The sequence below is a fragment of the Sabethes cyaneus genome, chromosome 2 (assembly GCF_943734655.1).
Source record: "Sabethes cyaneus chromosome 2, idSabCyanKW18_F2, whole genome shotgun sequence".
NCBI lineage: Eukaryota > Metazoa > Arthropoda > Insecta > Diptera > Culicidae > Sabethes > Sabethes cyaneus.
The window spans coordinates 209,903,515-209,919,942 of NC_071354.1; positions in this window are offsets into that span (position 1 = coordinate 209,903,515).

Consider the following 16,428-nt stretch of genomic DNA (forward strand, 5'->3'; position numbering starts at 1 on the left):
ACTCAATCAACTCAAGGATCGCATCGTCACGACAAAAAATAATTTCAAATTACGCACACTTGAAATTTATATATTTCCCCCTTTAGCTTGGCCTTTTGCGTAACCACCCTGTGGAAACCGAAAACCAGCGTGACAGAAAACTCTTGAAAATAACTAACCGGAGGAAATCGGTAGCCGAGTGTATTGTATTTAATTTTGGTTACGCTGTGTTGATACATGTTTGTGAAAATGTTTTTCGTACTAAATGGTCTGTGAGGGAAATATGGAAACGCAATTTGTTGAAAAATGAGATTTTGATTATAAGCTACCCTTTTTAACATTTTGGCGAGATTATTTTTTTAGTATCAGAAACAGCGTATCATTATAATATAATATAATATATTATATCAAGTCATTATATGCTAGATTATGGAATGTTTATCAATTCTTTAATCGTCTATCTGCTTGCAACAGCACAACTTACTTACTTACTTACTTACTTACTTAATCAGCTCCAGGCCGTGGTTTCCTCTGCTGTACGAAGAAGTCGTCTCCATTCTACTCGGTCCATGGCCGCAATTCGCCAGCCACGTAGTCTACGTAGGGTCCGCAGGTCGCCTTCCACTTGATCGATCCATCTTGCTCGCTGCGCACCCCGCCGTCTCGTTCCAGTCGGATCGTTATTGAGAACTTTTTTAACCGGGCAGTCGTCCGACATCCTCACGACATGCCCAGCCCATCGCAGGCGACCGATTTTTGCAGTGGCAGCGATGGGTGGTTCCCTAAGCAGCTGATGCAATTCATGGTTCATTCGCCTCCTCCACGTTCCGTCTTCCATCTGCACTCCGCCGTAGATGGTGCGCAACACCTTCCGTTCGAAAACACTAAGGGCGCGTTGGTCCTCCACGAGCATAGTCCATGTCTCATGGCCGTAAAGGACTACCGGTCTAATCAGCGTCTTGTAGATTGTTAACTTCGTGCGGTGGCGAATTTTGTTTGATCGCAGCGTCCTACGGAGTCCAAAGTAGGCACGATTTCCTGCCATAATGCGTCTTTGTATTTCTCTGCTGGTGTCGTTGTCTGCGGTAACCAGTGAGCCCAGATACACGAACTCTTCTACCATCTCGATTTCATCACCGTCTAAATGAATTCGGGGAGGGAGGTCAGCATTCACTTCTTTAGAACCTCTTCCTTTCATGTATTTTGTTTTCGATACATTAATGACAAGTCCTATCCGTTTGGCTTCAGCTTTCAGTCCGATGTACGTTTCCGCCATCCTCTCAAAGGTACGTGTAATGATGTCAACGTCGTCAGCGAAACCAAGAAGCTGGACGGACTTCGTGAATATCGTGCCACTCGTGTCTATACCCGCTCTTCTTATCACACCCTCCAAAGCGATGTTAAACAGCAAACATGAAAGCCCATCACCTTGCCGTAACCCTCTTCGAGATCCAAAGGGACTCGAGACTGCCCCTGATACTCGAACAACACACATTACTCGATCCATCGTCGCCTTGACCAATCGCGTTAGTTTATCCGGAAATCCGTAGTAGTGCATAATCTGCCATAGCTGATCTCGATCGATCGTGTCGTACGCCGATTTGAAGTCGATGAATAAATGATGCGTGGGCACGTTGTATTCGCGACATTTCTGCAACACTTGCCGAAGCGCGAAAATCTGGTCCGTGGTGGCACGGGCACCCATGAATCCCGCTTGATATTGCCCCACGAACTCCTTTGCAAATGGTGATAGTCGACGACATAAAAGTTGGGAGAGTACCTTGTAGGCGGCGTTCAACAGTGTGATTGCGCGGTAATTGCAACAATCCAACTTGTCGCCCTTTTTGTAGATCGGACACACGATGCCTTCCGTCCACTCCTCCGGTAGTAGCTCATCCTCCCAAATCTTGACAATGACCCAGTGCAGCGCTCTAGCCAGTGCGTCACCACCGTATTTCAGCAGCTCGCCGGGTAGCTGATCAGCCCCAGCCGCTTTATTGTTCTTCAGCCGACCGATCTCTTCTGCTACCTCCTGGAGGTCGGGGGCTGGTATTCTGTCGTCTTCTGCACGTGCTCCAAGATCTATTGCCATATCGTCACCTCTATGTTCAGCTACATCGCTGTTAAGGTGCTCGTCATAATACTGCTTCCACCTCTCGATCACCTCACGTTCGTTCGTGAGAAGATTACCGTCTGAGTCTCGACACATATCGGCCTGCGGCACATGGCCTTTGCGCGAGCGGTTTAACTTCTCGTAGAACCTCCGTTTATCGTTAGCACGGTACAGTTCTTCCATCGCCTCGCGATCCCGATCTTCCTGTTGGCGCTTTTTCCTCCGGAAGACTGAGTTTTGCCTGTTCCGTGCTTGTTTATATCGATCCACATTCGCCCTCGTACGGTATTGCAGCATCCTCGCACGTGCTGCATTCTTCTCCTGCACTAATTGCTCGCATTCGCCGTCGAACCAATCGTTTCTTCGGTTCGGATTCACAGCACAAGCCAATCCTTTTTAACTTTATGCTGACGACGACCTCGAATTGCTACTATACATGAGCGTGCTACAGATATACTTGCAATTGGCGAGTATCTATCTACGAATCCAAAGTATCTACGAAAACCAAAGTATTCTTATTTATTTTTTACAAATCATTTATCTGAATTTTTAATTTCTTAATAAATGTGCGTCCAATTTATAAGATATTCGATCCTTTCTATTTCGCTCGTGAAAAATTTCTGCGTTGATTCATTAAAACAATTGCTCTACCATTTCGAAGATCCATGCATGCGGTGAACGGTTTCTGATAACCAAATGATGTGCGGTGGTAAATTGTTTGTAGCAATTCAGTTGATCGAAGAGCACTCTGAGAAGCACGAAAGTTCAGGAGCAACAGAAGCGTCAGTGAATCAACATTACCATTAATCAAGTTTGCGATAAAAACTGTTTGTTGTCAATTTCGACGGCGCTCGAGTATAACAATTCCGAGTAAGCGGCAGCGATCCGGATACGGGGGAAGGTTAATGAGGTTACGCCATGGAAGCTCACGTAACGCAAGTCGGACAAACCTTTTTTGGACACGTTTAATCCACAAATTCTAGGTCTACTGATGTGGAAACCAAATCGAATTGCATTTTTATAGTATTGGATGAACTAGAGAGCAATAGAGAGCTTTCAGGCAATGTGGATCTTTGAAATCGCGGGCAATTTTAGAGATGAAACCAAGCTGGCGTGTGGCTCTAGTTATCAATACGGCGTGATGTAAGTGAACAGTGAGCTTTGCACCGAGGAGAACACCGAGATCACGTACATGTCCTTAGTTGCAATCCGTCGACGTGATAATCGAACAAAATTGGCTTTAAAATGCGGTGAAACATCATAACCTCACACTTGGCAATACTGGTTACGAGCCGGTTCCTTCGACACCAGCTAACGAAGTCATTCAGCATGACCTGCAGACGATAGCAAGCATCTATGGTTCGAACTACCAGATACAATTTAAGGTCGTCGGCATACACCAATTTGCAACCAGAATTAAGTAATAAGATGACGTCGTTGAAAAACAGCATAAATAACAGGGGCCGTGTTGCTTCCCTGCGGAACTTTTGAATTATTAGTGAATTCCGAAGACATGCATGCACCGAGGTTAACGCGTAACATTCTATCGCATAGGTACGAACTTAGCCATTCAACGAATCGACAAGAAGCACCGAGTCGCGATATTTTACATGGAAGGATCCTGTGATCAATACGATCAAAAGCTGCTCTTAGATCAGCGTAAATGACATTAATTTGTGCCGTCTGCTCCATATACGATATACAAGACGAAATGAATTAGTACAAACGGAGCGACCTGGGACGAATCCATGTTGAGAGGTAGAGATGTAAATGTAATTCTTTGTATGAGAGAGGACGACACCACCCAAGTAACCAAAAGTTCCGATAAAAGTGGATTTTTTGGCTTAATCAGCTACCTAACCTACCAGCTAAATGATCATGAATAGAATTCTATTCAGCTTAATTTTTAAGCAACTAACCGTACTATCAAGTTTCAAGTAGGAATGCTAAGAAACTTCCAAACAGAACTAGAAAGTTCGCAAAAAGTCTGCTTAGGTTGCTGTATAGAACGCTGTTCAGCTCGAAAGAAAACTTCAATAATATCAAAATTAAAAAGATTGGGGGAATATTTTCCCACTTCATCCTGTTTTGTTTCCTCTTTTCCCTGTTTTTTCCCTAACTAAACTATTTGTTTTAGTTATTCATGATTAGCTTAGATCGAACACTCAGACCAGAAGAATAATGATTGTTTATTAATATTAATTTATTTTCATAACTTACCTCGGGTTTCAAACTTGAGTACTTCTTTTGGTAACCTAGATACATACCACTGCTCTATTGCTGAAATACCCAAGTAACCAAAAGTGCCGATAAAAGGGGATTTTTTGGCTTAATCAGCCAACGAAATGATCATGAATAGAACTTTATTCAACTTAATTTTTAAGTAATTAACCGTACTTTCAAGTTCGAATTTGATGAATAAACTTAAAAGGGAATACAAAGTAACTTCTAACAGAACTATAAAGTTCGCAAAAAGTTCACTTAAGTCGCTATATAGAACACTGTTCAGCCCAAAAAGAAACTCCAATAATTTTAAAAATCAAAATGATTGGGGAAATATTTTCCCACTTCATCCTGTTTTGTAGATTCATGACATTTCTCATTAACTAAGGCATTTAGTTCCGGTTAATAATCGAATGTTTTTTTTTATAAATATTAATTTATTGTAACTTACCACACACCACGAACCAAAACCTTGGGGATTTGAACTCGAGTACTTCTTTTCGGTGACTTAGACGCATACCACTGCTCCGTTGCTGGAATATGCGATTTGCATCGTTTTTACTCATTCTGCTAATTTTTCATTTATCACAGCCCCGAAACGAACTTACACTTAAGAACAACTCATCGACAAAATTCATATCGCTAGCGGCGTCAGAGATGGCGCAATGCATCAGGATAGGATCGCAACGAGGAACGCTCGGGTTCAAATCCAGCAGCGGTCGGTGTTAGTTTGGCTTTTTTTTATATGGTCTATCTTAATCGCATGAACCGACTTTACAAAAGTTAGGAGGAGGCACAGGTAGAAAATATAAAAGTAAAAAAAAATTAACTAAAAGTACTGTTTTATAAACTTTTGCCAAAGTTTCTTTAGAAGCTGCTTAGAGCTCTATGCAGCGAAATCAAGGCAACTTTGAAGTTCGTTTAATTACAGGTAAAACTGCTTAGCAAGCTATAGATCCATAGACATAAAGCTTGTTAACCTTCCTTAGACACCATTATCCGAACTCTAAGTTACTTTCAATTTGTATGTTAAACTTTCAAGCTGCGTGCTGAACTTTCAAGTTGCTACAAATATTAACGGTACTTTAATGACAATGAAGTTCGGCTTCCAAATGCAGTGCCTGGTTGTTCAGTAAGAAAGTTCTGCGGAACTAAATTTGAACCGAATATGAACTTTTAAGTTTGTTTCTTAAGTGAAATTCGAACTTTTGGTTGCTTGGGTATGAGATCAGCATAGATTTCACTCGATGTACTTCTGATTTCTCATTTACTGAAACATCAAGAACACCCCTGCCCAAGCAACCAAAAGTTCGAATTTCACTTAAGGAACGAACTTGGAAGTTTATATTTGGTTCAAATTCAGTTCCACAGAATTTTCTCGCTGCACAACCAGACACTACATGTGTACACCGAACTTCGTTCTCTATAAAGTACCGTTACTATCTGTAGCAACTTGAAAGTTCAACATGCAACTTGAAAGTAGCTAAGAGTTAGGATAATGGTGTCTAAGGAAGGTAAATAAGCTTTATGTATATGGATCTATAGCTTGCTAAGCAGCTTTAGCAGCAATTTACCAAACTTCAAAGCTGCATTGAGTTCGCTGCATAGAGTGCTAAGCAGCTTCTGAAGAAACCTTGTCAAATATTTATAAAATAGTACACCTTTTAGTTCTATTTTTATACTTTTCTTCTATTTTATACCTCCGCCTGCTCCTAACTTCTGTAAAGTCGGTTCATGCGATTAAGATGGACCATATAAAAAACTCTAAACTAACATCTACCACCTGCTGGATTTGAACCCGAGCGTTCCGCGTTCTCTGACGCCGCTAGTGACATGAATTTTGCCGATGAGTTGTTCTTGAGTGCAAGTTCATTTCGAGGCTGTGGTAAATCAGTAATAAGCACATCGAGTAAAATCGAAGCAAATCGCATATTCCAGCAACGGAGCAGTGGTATGCATCTAAGTCACCAAAAGGGAGTACTTGAGTTCAAATCTCCGAGGTTTGGTTGGTGGTGTGTGGTAAGTTACAATAAATCAATATTTATAAAAAAACAGTCGATTTTTCTTCTGATGATCGTTCATTAAATACAATAATTGATATTGGTTATCACTATTAACCAAAATTACATGCCTTAGTATGGGAATTGTCATGAATCTAAAAAACAGAAAAAAGGGAGAAAATTCCTCCAATCTTTTTTATTTTTAAGATTATTGGAGTTTCTTTTTGTTCTGAACAGTGTTCTATACAGCGACCTAAGCAGATTTTTTGCGAATTTTCTAGTTCTGTTTGAAAGCTGCTTAGCATTCCCTTCGAAGCATGATCAACAAATGCGAACTTGAAAGTACGGTTAGTTGCTTGAAAAATAAGCGGAATAGAATTCTATTCATGATCATTTGGGTAGCTGATTGAGCCAAAAAATACACTTTTATCGGAACTTTTGGTCATTTGGGTGGTTTCTTTCTGAACTTGAAAGTCATGATCTGAACTTGAAGTTCAGAAATAGTACGCGCGAAACTTCATCCGATCATGAAAGTTTTGAAATAGTATGTGCGAAACTTTATCCGAACGCGACAGTTCAGAAATAGTACGCGCGAAACATTTTTCGGACTGGATGGTTCAAAAAAAGTACGCGCGAAACTTTATGTGAACTTGCGTTTGACAGTTCACCAGTTTGTTTTGATTTTTTCAGCAGCAGCAAGCGGTAATATAAATAAATTCTATAAATAAAAGTGCAATTCTATAAATAAGCATTTCTATAGTTACAAGCTACAATGCTGATAAACAGTCGAATAGAACAATTTGTCGTGAACTTTCACGCTGATTAAAAGTACGGTCGGTGCTTTCGTTGAACTTCGTCAAACAGAGTTCGAAACAAGTTTTGTTAAGTCCTTAATGTGAACCTAAAAGTTGAATTGAAGGGAATTAAAAAATTGGTTTGAACTTTTTAGTTTCTGACAAATATTTAGCGGTACTTAGGTTCGGTTTACGCGCATAGTTCCATATTAAGCAGCCATGAAGTTCCGCGGAACTAACAGTGAACCAAATGTAAACTTTTGAGCTCGTTTTTTAAGTAAAATTCGAACTTTTGGTTGCTTGGGGCACTCACTATAATCTCGAATAGCTTGGTGCTATTCACATCTTGCAAGTTGAGCTCATTTGATTACAACGAAATTGTGAACAGCTGATTAATTTCGCTCCGCAGCAGCGAGATAACGCGTATTCACACAAGTACGACTATAAAGTCCTGGTCTAATATCCAAGAAAATTGAACGATTAAATATGATGGTTAACCGGCCAGCAGCCGGGAACCGTTATGCTACGAATCTATGCCAAAAATAACAATATAGCAACATTGCTGAACAACTGAACGCAGTAATTTGGGAAACGTGAGAGGATTTTTAAATAGAAATGTTAAAGAATTTAGTTGGAACTACACTCTTAAGAATGTTTTAAGTTATCGCGCATGTTCGAGCACCGACTGATTATAAAAAAGCTGGAAATGATCAGAAAAATTATTAAAACAAATATAAATTTAAAACTATACTGCGGCTGAAGGCTAAAGCTACTGAATGGATATCTCCTGATCAAAACTGTTAAATTTTGATGCGTAACGGTTCATGTTAGGGCTTTAATTTTTAAATTGATCGTAATGGTATACTTCGGCATAGATTTATATTTAATATTTTGTTATAAAGACAGCAAGTTTTTCCAGTTTTGTATTGAAAAATATAGTAATTTTGCAAGTACTTTCGAATACTTTGCTCCTACTTGTCTACCGTTAACTGATATTTATTTATTGCGAATTCTATAGAAATTGAAATAAAGAATGCACACATCAGAAGTATAAAATGCCGGAAATCGCACTACTTTACTTCGCAGTTTCGCAGCCAACACTTTTGCGAGTATCTCCATAACGGTTCTGTTTTTTGAGAAGCGTTTCTAGCCGGCAAAAAATAACATTCGTTTTATGTTGTATCCACTATAGGGTTACTAACCTGACCGAGCGATCTAGTACAACGTTACGTCTTTTTTAACAAAACGTCGCATAGAGGAAACCTTTAAAATTGGTAATAAATGTGCTTCAATTAATCAGTACCGAATTTTCCCATCAAAGATTTACGGATCTCCATCGACCGTCCCCCTGGCGCAGCTTAGCCCGCGTGTATCCGTATTCTTTTATCATCCACTAGTTCCGGCCGTACCGTTTCTTTCCACTAGGCTGGCAAAAACAAACACGCACGACGATGCATTTCAACCACCCACACCCAGACCCACCCATCGACAGATCCGGGCGGGACAACAAAAAGTGCGCCACGCTCTCATGTGTGTGCGAGCGCTGCTGCTGCTGCTGCTGCTGCTGCTGCATTCGCACACAAAAGGAAATCGTTCTGGAAAGGAGATTCCTGCACGCTATTGCCACTGAAGCCGTCCGTCGTTGCATGTTGTTTGAAGAATGCGTATGCACCAGACCAACTTCAAACTGCCCGGTTGGTATTGAATGGCTCCGCGCCTATTTCTGTTCGAGTGTGCTGTGAGAGGCAAAAAAAAGATGCGGAAGAAGCGAGATGCTGTGAAATTAAACAAGCGAAACTATTCTCCGATAACATGCAGCTGTCTTTCGCAATCAAAAGAATTTTCCACTCTGCACCGACACTGGGCTCCGCTTTGAGGTGCAATCGCATATCCTACATCCACGCGTAGGTTCATGCGTTATTTGGTGTGCGAAAACGGGAAAAGAGCCTACGTGGTGCCGCATACGAGCTTTCAGCATCCCCCCTCCCCATCACTCACCACCATGGGGTAGATTTTCGCGTTCAGTGCAATTTTGGATGATTTTGAAGTACAACGAGAAGGAATGAAATTCTTCCATCTGAAAATGGACGTCCAGTGCATCTTTTTGCATCATGTCTGTGCGCTGATGCCTAGTCGGCTAATCAAATTGACGAAGGCCGCCGCTGGACGGCGATGGTCCCGATGATGATGGTGCAACTGACCGTGGAAAAACTCTTTGTTGATCCGAAATGGAGTCTGGATCGAAGTGGAAAAGTCATGAGATGCAATGTGCAAAAGATGTTCTACGCTTGATAGATAGATAGATGCTTTCGCAGTCGTATTTTTATCAAGGGCTGGAAACAAATGATTTTTCATGCAATAAAAAATGCTTGAATGAAATTGATATGCTTTGAATTGCTGGTTCGAATTTCATGTGTTCGTCAAAAAGTCCTACTATTTGAGAGCAGGTAGAATTTTTTTTTCGAATTACAGTTGGGTATAATTGCAGCAGCAGAAACAGATGCAAACTCAACCAACCGCGACTAGCATATCTCAAAACAGCATACCATGATTGACAATTTGTATTTCCAATTTAAAATCACCTGATTGAGTTAACCATCGAATAAAACAAGATGGAAATTATCTGCCGATAAGTAAATAACCAGTCGTTACTCTTCCCTCCTGCAGCAATAGTTTATGAAATCGAACGACGATGGCTTTGCTTGCTGCAGTCGCCGCCTGCATGCGCTCGTTTACTAACTGGTAGCATCCAACCATGTCGTACAATTGGATTTATCGAATTTTCTATTTAAATGTTCAATATTGCAAAATATAGAAATAGGTTGACGCCGGTATATGCATCATACATTAGGCCCCCGTTCTCCAGCCCGCATAAGGTTCGTTGATCTGCTCAGCATTTTGCCGTCAATGGAACGAAAACAAAAATTTGCAAATTCATATTCCCAGTATCTTCCCAAAGGACGACGGTCTTCCCGTTCCCGTTCTCCGAGCGGATCCACGCTCCGATCCAGCTTTTCGGTTATCAAATCCGCCGAATGACTAGCGTGCTGCTGTTGCTGCCATCGCCGCCGCCGTCGCCGCCAACCGATGAAGCCTACACGCGATTACTGAAGCCAGGCCGGCGAATAGCTCGACAGTTCGAAAGTTGATCACTATTGCCAGAGCCGAAATCGGAACCGCTTATTGCACGTTATCCGCTAATGATTAGCTTGGCTTGGCAGGGTCGTATTGTTTCGGCGACGGGAAAATTGCCCGCATTGAATTCCTTCCTCGGTTCAGCAAGTGGGTTTTAATATGATCTTTCTTTATTTATACAATCTCGCTTTACCTCAAGAATTTAAATATTAAATGGAAATGTCCGCGGTAAAATTGCAACACACAAAATTAGTTATCAAAATTCAAGTTTTTAGCCGATTGCTATCAAATTTTCAGGATATTGAATGAATTGTAGGACAAGATTGTAGGACAATTATGAAACTTCAGAAAAGGAAGAAGTCGCTTTTGAAGACACTCTTTCAAATAAACCGGTCGATTCATGGTAACTGTGGTCACGCTTTTCACATAAACAAATTTTCTTGGCAAACTTCGATATGTTCTGTTTTCGGAGGTTCTCTGGAACATCAAACTTAACTTATCTCTTGCAGTGAAATACTGGTTCCCCGGCATCTGGTTGAAGTTTCTTTCACGTAAGCCTTCTCAATGAGTCGTCATCCATAACGCAGCAGCGTGGTCTCATCAGCTTTAGATCGTATACCTTCCGGGTACGGTTTTTGCGACCGTATTCTGTTGGACCTTCTAAACCTTGAACGTACGTAATTCAGCTCGAGCTTTACCCAGCTAGCATTTTCATATGTATAAAAAGGTAAAAATCAGTATTACGTACAGATATACATGCTAAATAAATCGTATTTCATGCTCAAAATTGGCATATCCGTACTATTTTGGAGGCGATATACGTGATTACGAATAATTTTGAGCGTTACGACTATATAAGTATTTATATACGATAATATCCGATTAAGCGCTAGTCGTTCCGTACTAATCTACGATTTTGTGCTGAAAATCGTATGTATGTCAGTCATTATCATTATATACGACAGAAAATCAACTTGATCCCACTTTATCACGCTTTAGTTACGATTTAGAGTTTGTTAGGAGATATTTACGATAGTTTTCGTACATTGATATACGAGTTGGTGCTAGCTGGGTAGTCTTCTGCCCGAAAGTTTTGCTCAGATTCCGCTTTTTCGCCATCTCGAACGGAGGAGTTTGGTTTTTTGGCGAACGCTCCAACAATGCGGGCGTGTTCCTCAACAGTAACAGTATACACGTCCAGCTGGTGCTCGGGGGATTAAAGAACGACAGCTCAAGACCGATAGTACTGGAACATTGGTTCGAGTACGAAACCTTGCAGATCCCCCGACATAATGTTCATCGTTCTCTGCCCGTCGGCGGTCTCGTAGATAAACACCCGTTATTAGACATAACTGCTTGAAATTCTGCGTGGCTATTGTGCTTAACGCACCCTCTTAGATAACTACTGGACTATGGTAGTTAGGCTATTTACTCGCCGTTGATCGGATCTCCAGCGGTTTTGTAACTCAAGTACAATCTGGGTTGTGGCCGCATTGACATTGCCGAAATAGCTGTGGAAGCCTTCTTGCAGGCATAGTCGACGTGGCTCCCGAACTTGAGCTTGTCGTTGATCATAACTCCCAGGAGTTTTAAGGACCGCGTTGACGAAATAGTGCAGTCACCGACGCTGATATTTGCTTGCTGCACTGACTTGCGGTTGTTCATCACGATAACCTCCGTTTTATGATGCGCTAGCTCCAGTTTCCTGGAGCGCATCCAATCTTCGACAATGCTTATAGAATGGGCGACCGTCAACTCAACCTCTCTGATAAATTCACCGTAGACTTCCAAGGTGATGCAGTCCCCAAAGCCGACAATCACAACCCCTACCGGGAACATTAGCGTCAATACCTCATCATACATGACGTTCAACAACACCGGGGTGTTATCTAAGCACAATAGCCCCTCCCTGAAGTAATACCGATAAGGTGGTGCCAGGGGGGATTGAGGCTGGAGACTCGAGTAGAGTTTTAGTGGGTTTGGGTCCTCCTGCCCCATTAGGGGGGTCGGGATACCAACCCCCCCCCCCCTGAGTCTTCTCAGGTGTCTGATAGTACCGTATCTTCTAAGGTGCTGAGCAGATTTTCCTACTCGTTAAAAAAACAACACCGGGCCCAGTATGGAACCTTGCGAAACCCCTGCGGTGATTGGAACGCATTTCTGACCCTCCTCCGTATTGTAGCATAGAAAACGATTCTGGAAATAATTTTCCAGAATCCAGTACAGCGACACCGGCACTTGGACATTCTGAAGCGAAATATGGAGTACCAACTAGCGCTATTGAACGCACTTCTCACGTCGCGCGTGGCGATTGCTCAATAGCGGATACCTGTACTCTTGCGCTAGATTATCTTAGTGACAGACAAGATGGCATCCACCGTAGATTTGCCTTATCGGAAGCCGCATTGGTTTCTTGACAGACCGTTTGTACCGTCAGTGTACTGTACGAGTCTGGGATAACCCAGCTAGCATTTTCATATGTATAAAAAAAGGTAAAAATCAGCATTACGTACAGATATACATGCTAAATAAATTGTATTTCATGCGCAAAATTGGCATATCCGTACTATTTATGGAGGCGATATACGTGATTACGAATAATTTTGAGCGTTACGACTATATAAGTATTTATATACGATAATATCCAATTAAGCGCGAGTCGCTCCGTACTACTCTACGATTTTGTGCTGAAAATCGTATGTATGTCAGTCATTATCATTATATACGACAAAAAATCAACTTGATCCCACTTTATCCAGTTTAAATTACGATTTCGAGTTTGTTAGGAGATATATACGATAGTTTTCGTACATTGATATACGAGTTGGTGCTAGCTGGGAACCCTCTCCAGCACCTTACCGGCAGTATCGAGCAGACAGATCGGCCTATCCAGCTTTTTACGAGCCATAATGGCGGACGTGTTCGTAATATTTGGACAGCATTTTTGACATTTCCTAAATACGTCGTACGTTTTCTTTCCGCACGTTCACGGTAAAACTAAAGGAACGCACGGAAAGAAAACGTGCGATGTATTTAGGAAATGTCAAAAATGCTGTTCAAATATTACGAACACGTCCGCCATTATGGCTCATAAAAAGCTGGATATGACGAAGGGCACCCGGAGATTTTCCCGGCTTCGGCAATAGGACCAGGTTTTGTCGCTTCCATCTGTCCGGGAAGTGGCCATCTTCCAGGCATCTACTCATTACTGCTCCGAATAATTCAGGAGCCTCCAAAATAGACGCTTTAATGGCCGAATTCGGGATTCCGTCTGGTCCCGGAGCCTTACTCACCTTTAGGGATTTAGCGATCTCAATTAGTTCCTCGTTCGTAATCGTCGGTTCCTCCCCGACCTCTAAACCGCCGTCGCCCACGTTACTTTGGATGTTCAGCTGAGAGGCCGACCATCTTACGCTATGGTCTGAGATACTGGAACGTCGATTCGGTGCCACACGGCCTAGGGCGTTCTCCGCTACGTTGTTTTCACGGCATTCTTCAAGAGGGGCTTCATCCAGCTCACCCTCTTCCGGCAGCGCGGTTTCGAGAGACAACGCGTAGCATTCGGCGACATCCAGTTGTTTTAGTCGCGCTAGATTATACCGTGGCGGGCGCCGGTATCGAAAGTTGTTCACAACAGACAGCGTCCTGAGGTCAGGGCCTTGGCTCGTGGCGCAGAAAGAGGCCCTCGATGATTCGCTCCAGCATCTCTGGAGACTCTGGAGAACCTTTGGCGTTAGCATATCTGCTACCTCATTCCAGAGGCCAGATATTGAAATCTCGGGGTTGTTGTTACTGTATCAAGAACTCCTGTCCACTGTACAGGGTCCTGGACCACACGTCGCCAATTCGTTGAGCGTCTCGACACACGTAAGTCGGCTTCAACCTGGTTAAGCAATCTAACATGTTAGGCTCTTTCCTACTAGCACGGTTGTTACAAATTTGTTGTGGTAACCGAAATATGACTAATTTCAGTCGTAATCTGGTTGCTTCAACTAAATGAACCTGTAGTGTGCTACTGTCCACTTATTGCCTGTGGGGTTCTTTAAGAGAACGGATTTCGCTGAACAGTTGTCCGGCATCTTTGCAACGTGGCCAGCTCACCGTAGTCTCCCAACTTTCGCCAGGTGTATGACGGGAATTTCTCCAGGTAGTGCTTGCAGCTCGTGGTTCATACGCCTACGCCACTCTCTGCTTCGCATTTGTACTCCGTTAAAAATAGTCCGCAACAGCTTTCGTTCAAATACGACAAGTAAACGTATGTCTTCCGTAATCAAAGTTACTGTCTCAAATTCATAGAGGACTACCGGTCTGATTAGCGTTTTGTACATCGCCAGCTTCGTGGGGTGGTGTATGCTCCTTGATCGAAGCATCTTACGAAGAGAAAAGTAGGCTCGACTTCCAGCTTGAATGCGTCGTCGAATCTTCTTCCTGACAGTAATCAGCGGTGAGTAGAGATCTCAAATATATGAACTCATCAACCACTTCCAATTCATCGCCGTTAGAAGTCACTGTCCGTAAGAGGCGAATGCTTTTTCTTTGGAGCCTCTTCCTGCCATATATTTGGATTTTGATGCATTGATTTGTAACTCAATTGACCTAGCCTCCGGTTTGAGTCTGACGTAGATTACCTTAGCCGTCCCAAGGTTTCTAATAATGATGTCGAGGTCGTCTGCAAAGACTAAAAAAAGTTAGCTACTTTTGCTGAGGATCATTCCTCTCGTTTCGATACCCGCTCCTCGCATCAACCTTTGATAGCGATGTCAAAAAACTGAAAGGACAGACCATTCCCTTGCCGCAACCTGAAACGCACACGAGCACGTCACTCGCTCCAGGGTAGCTTTGATCAGCCGCGTCAGTTTGTCCGCAAAACCGTCCTCGTGCATTGTCTGTACTAGCTTTTCGCGCTCGACTGTATCGTATGCAGCCCTGAAATCCTGGAAAGTATGACGCGTGATCAGGATCACCGTCTCGCGCTCGTTTGTGATCAGGTTTTCCTCCTCGTTTCTACACATATCACGGTTCGGGGTGTATCGTTTATAAGAACTTGCACGTCTCAATAGACTGGAATAGTTGTTTAGCTCGTCACGACTTCAGTCATCATTCTGGCGCTTTTTCCTTCTCAGGATTGTGATCAACTCATTCAACGCTCGTCGATACTTGAACAAATTCTCCCTCATGACAATGATTAGATAGTTGCTCTAAGCTCTTTTTTCCTCTTCATCGCTTGTTGGAATTCCCCGTCGTGTACTTCGTTGCAGTCGTGGAGGTTTCTTCACATATCTCCGCGGTTGTGGCCTCATTGCCAGCCGAGTGTATCCTGCTCCATCTGTCTTCTAGGGTTCAAGCACCAGACAAAGTCTGTTCTGCGATGGACTATCAAACTTTCTTCGTCTATTCGCTGGTTATCGCGGTTTTCCTGATCGATTATTTCGCTGCTAGTTTCCAAAGTTGGCCGCGCATCGTGATAATTAGGCAGAGCCTTATCCAGTACACGTAGGTAGTTCCCGGCAACTTGCAGATTGTCTAATTGCCAAATGTTTAACCAAGAAGGCGGCTTTGTTACGAAGTATAAAAGATACCCGCATCCCAAAGGGAGCATACATTAGTGACGTTCGAGGTTAACCGGCCATCAATGAGAATGAGGTCGAATTGGTTCAAATCGGTGGATTTAAAGTTGATGCATCGCTGGCCGCTACCGCACGTATTGGTGGGCAGGGTATGAGGCCCGATCACCGGTCTGTACACTGCTTCCATGCCGATCTGGACGTTCATATCCCCGATGACGATGTTGAGGTCCCGCGGCGAGCAGCTGTCGTACATTGCCTCTAGCTGTGCAAAGAACGCTTACTTCTCGTTGTCGGGTCTACAGTCGTGTGAACAATGCACGTTTATGATGGTGCAGTTGAAGAAACGTTTTTTATCGCATTTTATCCCCTTCCAGTTTTGTTACGCGATCCTGCATTCTGCCCATCACCACGAAACCTCGTTGGTCGCTCCACTGTTCTGGTAAAATTTTGCGACAGATCTGCTGCAGTGCCTCGATGCTGAACCTTAGGGATTCTAACTGATCGAGCAGCACCCTGTCGTCACGCACGAAATTTACCAGTTCTTTCGACGCCTTTGTCCATTCGTAGCAGTTTAGATAGGTTGCCTTACTAGGACCACTCTACCAAGTCTCGAGGTC